This window comes from Caretta caretta, chromosome 4 (genome assembly GCF_965140235.1).
Source record: "Caretta caretta isolate rCarCar2 chromosome 4, rCarCar1.hap1, whole genome shotgun sequence".
Classification (NCBI taxonomy): domain Eukaryota; kingdom Metazoa; phylum Chordata; order Testudines; family Cheloniidae; genus Caretta; species Caretta caretta.
The window spans coordinates 148773688-148781075 of NC_134209.1; positions in this window are offsets into that span (position 1 = coordinate 148773688).

Sequence of the window (7388 nt, forward strand, 5' to 3'; positions counted from 1 at the left end):
AGGGATGTTTGTCTGGAGGAGAATTTCAGTGGGAGTTTCAAGGGGAACCAGCCAGGCTGTTTTGGAGATATGAAACTAGGATTAACAAAGGAGTGTTAGTATGTATAGATCTGTATTGTGGCAGGATCTAGGTGCCCCGGTCATGGACCAGGGCCCCGTTGTGCCATGCGCTGTACAAACACAGAGCAAAAATATGGGCCCTGCCCCAAAGGGCTGAAAAGCACCTTTTGCTCATATCATATCTCAAAATTGACTTGGCCGAGACTCCCAGCCTTTGTTTGATCCAAGAGCCCTTGATGCGCCCCAGAGCACACAGCCTGGGGACGCAGGCCCAGATCCTCAAAGGCATTTAGGCTCCTAACTTCCATGGACTTCAGTGAGACTTGGATCAGCCCCAGAGGAATCATGGGAGATCAGCATTGACAATGTCCCAAATGTTGGGACCATGTTCTGTGAGAATCGACAGACCAGAAGTGTCTCCCTCCCCTCCTCTGTGCAGCCTACATACGTGTTTAGCCCCTCAGTAGGTAAGTATCACATACCCACACCCTGTGTTTTGCTGGTTTACGGGACTACGTACAGGGATTTAGAAACAGGAAAAGGGAAACTGAGCCAGGCTCGAAAAACAAACAGCAGCAGCAAAAATAAAACTATGCCCAGGGTGAGCAGCAGAGGCAGAGTGCAGGAGTAACAGTGCGCCAGCCAGGAACCTTTCCTAACCCTGGGCTGGCGCTTGCCAACCCAGCCCCAGAGCCTTTCACTCGCTGGGAGGGACGACTGAGCCCGGCCAGGCTTGGCACTCAGCTTCTCACTTTGCTCCCCGGGAGCTTGGGACGTGGCTTCTGCTCTCAGCACTGCATGCTCCCAGCCTGACAGCCTTTCCATTCTTCTCTAGGGAGCTTCAGCCCTCCCTGCCTTGGGAACAGCATGTGAGCAGCGTAACGCATCATGGCGCCCAACCATGCAGCTTAACAGCGCTGCACCCTGCCCCTTCGTGTTCATTAATGATCCCAGGGCTCATCCTGCCAGACCAGAGCAGACCTGCACTAATCCTTGAGTTGCAGCTAAATGCCTCCTGGAGTAGCAACGTGTTGTCTGCCTCAAATCTCCCTGCCGCATCACTGTTCTTTGCTCCTTGAGCTTATTTAGTGTCCCTGTGTGCTGGTAAATTGCTGTCGTGTTCCACCCCAGAAGGGGCTACATTTTGGGGGAACAAAGGGATAGCGATATAGATGTCACATCTCAGTGTGTCCAGCACCTAGGGGATCCTGCATGAGGACAGGTGCAAGCAATTAAATGGGAATGATCACCATAGAAGGCCCGATTAGAAAGTCTCTCCAAGAGTTTGCTTGAAACACATCATCTAAACCCCCAAGTGTAAACACTGCAACTACTCCCGAGAGCAGGCAGATGTAGCAACAAGAACAGGGGCTCCATGCAAGGCCCACTCTGCTAGCAAAGCCAGCCAGGGGAGGATTGAAAGCCAAATGCTCCACCTCCACTCAGTCTGTCAATCTCCTCAGGATCAGAAGCTAGCTGTGAACCATCCTTAACGCTGATTGATTCCTTTTGGGTTCCATGCTTTGCTCCTTCCTGCTACAAGAGCCAGACCAGCTGATTGGGGCTAATGATGGATAACTGGCAATCAGCTCCAATTAGCAGAGGCGTGGTTAAAGGCCCCAGTCTCACTGCACAGATCCCTTTGGGTCGGAGAAGGAGAGGTGGTGATAAACAGCCAGCCTGCCTCTCTAACGTCTGTGTGTGTGCCTGCAGATCCATGACGGGTCTATAAAGACCTGCCAATCACAAGCCACATGCTGTTTGACCTGGCTTCGCCAAAGGAGCTCAGATACAGGCTGCAGCTAGGTAGGCCGGTCTTCCCTGAGAAACTGAGTAAAGGGCTAGCAGGGCCAGCCTGCTCCGAGCGAGGAGCCACCACCGCAGTGAAAGAAGAGGTGCTGCATCGGACCTGAAGCTGCTGGGCAAATAATCGGCTAGTTAGTGACTTTAGGTACAGCCTGAGCAAGGAATGATGTCCCCCCCCCAGAGCATTGGCACCTAGAAGTCTCACTCAGTTCATCCGATTTTCTCTTTGGTCCTGCGTGCAGAAATGAATTATTGGCCTCTGTCAGGTCTGTTACTAATCCTGTCCCCACCCCACCCCTGCTGACTCAGCTGCACTGGCTAGCATGTGGGGGGACACCCAGTACAGGATAGAAACACCCCTTGTGGGAATGGGGTGCTGGCCCCTTGTAGGTACAGCCCAGACCACGGTATCTACCACACACACCACCAAAGCCACTCCCCTGCTCAGAGGAGAGGCCGAGGACGGAACGAGCCCGGGAGTGTGAATTTCCCTTCCTTTCCTAGAGCTCAGCATAGAGGTCCATTGGTGGGGCAATGGTGTAGTGAGGTCAGCTTAACTGCATGGATTTTTCACAGCCCTGAGCGACATAATGCAGCCCAGCCCAGCTGGGACTCCAGCCAGGCACCCAGCGTAGGGTGACCAGACAGCAAGTGTGAAAAATCGGGACAGGGAGTGGTGAGTAATAGAAGCCTATATAAGAAAATGACCCAAAAATCAGGACTGTCCCTATAAAATCGGGAGATCTGGTCACCCGAACCCCAAGTGAGCATTCAGTGACATGCCCGGCTGTAGATCACTAACTGAGGGGCAGTTTCCTTGGTTACGCTAACCCCCGGTGAGACTCTCATTCAGCTTCCTGAGTGAACGCAGACTGATCACCTGGTGCGGCTTCTTGTACGGGGCTCGGGCCTGCTCTTTCTTCAAGGGCCGTAGGGATAGAGATGACTTGATCGTGTTTTGCTGGAAATAGTCATTTCAAAACCAGGGAAATATTAGTGCTGCTCAAGTGCCAGCCTGGCAGCAAGGGGGGCTAGAAGCCCATACACGGGGCAGATTGGCCCCATGCCCCATGCCCCCCCTCAGCTAGAGTTCCCAACCTGCCCAGATTGGTCGGGAGTCATCCAGAATCAGCATCGAGCTCCCGGTGACTATTGAAAGCAATCCGGGAGATTTTAATAGGCTGCTAAAAGTCCAGTCGACGGCACAGGGGGGGCTAAGGTAGACTCCCTCCCTGCCCTGGCTCCGCGCGGCTCCTGGAAGTGGCCAGCATGTCCGGCTCCTAGGTGTAGGGGCGGCCACATGCTGCCCCCACCCCAAGCACCTACTCTGCAGCTCCCATTGGCCAGGAACTGCCTGGCCGTCCCTGCACCTAGGAGCTGGACATGCTGGTCGCTTCCAGGAGCCGCCTGAGATAAGCCCTCACCCATCCTGCACCCCAACCCTGCACCCAAACTCCCACCCAGAGCCCACACCCCGACCCCCTGCCCCAGCCCTGAGCCTCCTTCAGCTCCCCTGTACTCTAAACCCGTCTGCCCCTGCCCAGAGCCCTGTCCCACACGCCGAACCCCTTGGCCCCACCCCAGAATCCTGCCTCCCTCCCGCACCCCAACCCCCTGCCCCAACTCTGTGAAAGTGAGTAAGGGTGGGGCAGAGTGAGCGATGGAGGGAAGGGGGATGGAGTGAGCGGGGGTGGGGTCTTGGAGAAGGGGCGGGACATGGGTGGGGCCTCAGGGAAGGGACAGGGCAAGGATGTTCAGGTTTGTGCAATTAGGAAGTTGGCAACCCTAGCTTCAGCCCTGAGCTGTAGAGATTGTGTGTAAAAGGGCACACTCAGCGTCCAGGTCCCAGTGAACTCACTCCCCGTGAGCCTGCCAGAGGCCAGGCAGACGTCACCAGCTGAAGGGACAGGTGTGTGAATTCGGCCCAATCACCAAACAGCCCTCAGGTGGCATCTCCCCCACCCAAGTGATTTCCAGAGCAGCAAATTAACAACCTGCCCTTGCATAGCACCTGCTGCTTCACCAACCTTGAGGGATCCACAACAGTCCTGCGAGGTGGGCAAGAATTACCACTGCTACCGTTTCAGGAGTAACTGCACCTTCACACACACAGACCCCAGTCTTCCTCAAGGGCACCCACTTAAGGTTTCTGGCTTCCTTCCTTTCTGGTCTCCCACATCTCTCTCGCTCCAGACCGGGGTTTAAGCTTGCAGTCCTTCTGCTCCTTGCTGCCATGTCCCCAGAAGCTCTGCCTGGCATCCAGCACCTGTTGTTCTCCTTTCCCAGATGCTACACCGCTGGAGAGCAGTTACCAGCCAGCCTTCACAAGGCAAAATACATTTTTATTAGGGCAAAAGCATTACGGAGAAAACCTGAAAACCCAAGAACCTGCATGCACTTGCTAATTACACCAGGACTCACGCATCCATCTTGTGGGGCTCATGCAAGCCAAATTATTTCCAACTTTTCAGCAAGGGTTGGGGTTCCCCTAGGACCCAAGATCCTGTTTGTTGAGTCAAAAAGAAGACCCCTCCAACCTTCCCCAAACTCAGCCTTGATATACCACAAGCCCTTTCTTTGTTTCCTGGCCTCCTCAAAACCCAGCCTGACCCAGTGTATGCAAACCATCCTAAAGGTGGTACTTCTCCGGAGGTGTTTATAATCTCAGGGATTCTAGTAATCACACACAACACCCCCTTGTTTTTGGCTCTTGGGGGATTGTGGGTAACATCCCCTCCCCCATGGAGTTGCATACAATCTCTGGCCCACAATGACACACAAAAAAACACTCAAACTTCATACAATATAGTCCCCAAAGATACAGCAGGTGGTTGCAACATTAGCCGCAACCAGCATTTTGTAGCTGGAGAACATGAGGGAGAAAGGTTAAAGGACCTGCCTATGGGTATATAGCCAGTCTTTACCAGTCAAGGGCAGAACGCTATATCTCATGTACCTGACCGGGCCGCACACCCATTTGACTTGATGTTTTGACTTTGGAATCAGGATGCCCCACTTGGCTATTTAGCCCTGTTAAGTCTCTCCCCTGTTTCAGGATTCCTCTTCTAGTTTTTTTAAACTCACATGTGACCAGTGGCCTGTCTGAGCCAGTGCAAAGAACATAGGACTTGCCATTGTGGCTCAGACCCGATGCCCACCGCGCCTAGCTACAGATCTCTGCCAGGGACTAACAGCAGATGCTTCAGAGAAAGGTGTAAGAACCCCGCAGTAGGGGGATAATCTGACCCTGACACTAGATCTCATCCTGATCTCTGAAAGCTAGAGATTGGCTTGAACCCTGAAGCATGAGGTTTAATACCCCTTCCAAAATGCTTGTTAACAGTAGTTATTACAAAATGGATAGTTTTATTATCCATAGACATGACCAGTCTCTTTTTGACTCTTGTTAAGTTCTTGGCCTCAGTGACATCCAGTGGCAAAGAGTTCCACAGTCTAATTATGCATTGTACGTAACAGTATTTCCCTTTATCTATTCAGGATTTGCCACCTTTACATTTTGTCAAATGTCCCCTTGTTCTTGTGTTGAGTTGCGGGCCATGCTCGGCCCCACTTCTTCCTTCCTTAGGGCAGACCAGTCTCAGCCACACCCACAGTGGCGTTCCAGTGCTCTGGGTTGTAGCAGTAATGCCGAAGCCCCTGAGATCTGTTTGGGTACATTTACATCAGTTGGTGGGTGCGGATTAACCTTCCATTGTGGATGGCTTTACACCTGTAGCTGCAGCTTGATGTCCAAAGGAAGGATGCCTGACTCCGTAAGCCGCTTTGCAGAAGCATGCTAAGAGAGGGAATGCCTCCTCTAAACTCTCCTTTGCTGTGACAGCTACTGCAAAACACCACTTCCATCACTGAGGAGTAACATCTCCGTATTTCCTTGTGCGCCCCTGTCAAGTGAAAGTTCTTAGGGGCGGGAACCACTTCCGTGTTCTGTTTGTACAGTGCCTTGCACGCTGGGGCCCCAGCGGATGACTAGGGCTCTTGGGTCACATCATAATGGTGAGCAGAAAAGCGGGAGTAGGTAGGTCTGGGCTTGTGAGGTTGGCTCGGAGACTTCTTGTTCCTTCTGCTTCCTGCTGATGAAGCCAAAGCACATAGGGAAGGGCCAGTGCTTGTGACACCCAGTGACAAAGGTGTGACCACGGTTTCACGGACATGGTCTTTGTCACTCCTTTTCAATGGCTAAAGAGGCGCAGCAGGATTTATCTCAACAAGACATGGTAGGCCCTGGTCAATACGTGTGCATGGATACTGGGGCAGACAGTCAGAGCAGCCAGGAGATGGACACATCTTCCCTAGAAGTTATAAATAACTATTTCGATGTAAATGATAAAGATGCCAGTGTAAGGCCTGAGGCACCTTCACACCCCATCAGTGTGACAACATAATCCCAGTAGCGTTCAAATCATCACGCAGAGTGGAGCTCTGCCAGAATGACACCTACAAAAACTCATTCCTTCATGGCTCCAGGAAGCAGACCCCAGGCCTGTCCTAAGTCCCTGTGGAACAGGTGTCTTCCGCTGTGCACCCAGGTCACCAAGTTCAGGCTGTTTCGGAGCTGGGGGGGGGGGGGGGGGGAGTTCAAGAGTCAGACCCCTCATAGAGAACACCCTGCCAGCTGCTGCCTGATAACGAGGGAGAACGAACTCCAGCAGCTCTGCTGGCCTCAGCTGTAGTACAGCCAGGGGAGAGGCGATTCCCTCAGGTAGGCCGCTCCCAGGCCATAGAGGGCTTTATAGGGAATAGCCAGCACCTTAAACAACTTGGCAACCAAAGGGAAAACCAGTCCAGGCTCCAGAGCAGTGTGTATGATACTCCCAGCAAGATGCCCTGCTCAATAAGCAGCTGTGTTCTGCACCAGCTTTCCTCTACAAATGGCTTTAAGATGTAGCCACATGTAGAGGTCATTGCAGTAGCCTAATCTGGAGCTAACAAAGGATAACAGCAGTAAAAGTCAGCAGGCCCAAGGAACGGATATTAATGGAAGATGTGAAGTGCTTTGAAAATCCAGACCAGGATGAATTTTGCTATCTTTAGATGTGTAAAGCCCCCTATCCCTGTAGTATGAGCACCTCACAATCTTTAACAGATTTATCCTCACAACACCCCTTGTGAGGTGGGACAGTGCTGCTATGCCCATTGTACAGATGGGCAACTGAGGCCCAGAGACTGTGACTTGCCCACGGTGTGCCAGAGTCTGTGGCAGAGCAGGGAATCAAACCCAGGTCTCCTAGGTCAGGGCCCTAAACCACCAGTCCATCCTTCCTCTCTGCATGTCTTCTAAACTTGTAACTCACTTAACACTTTTCTAGCAGGAAATCAATGTAAGTTAATTAGCGTTGCCAGGCCTTTCCTCCCTCTTCAAACTCGTTTTGCAACGTCAAAACTATGATTTTCCCCATTCTTGGACACTGCTGGCTTGTGACTGGTTAACACGTTCCTGGTAAGATGAAGGTTACACCCAGGAAGCATTTGCTTTTCTGTTTGTAATAATTAGCACTTCCTTA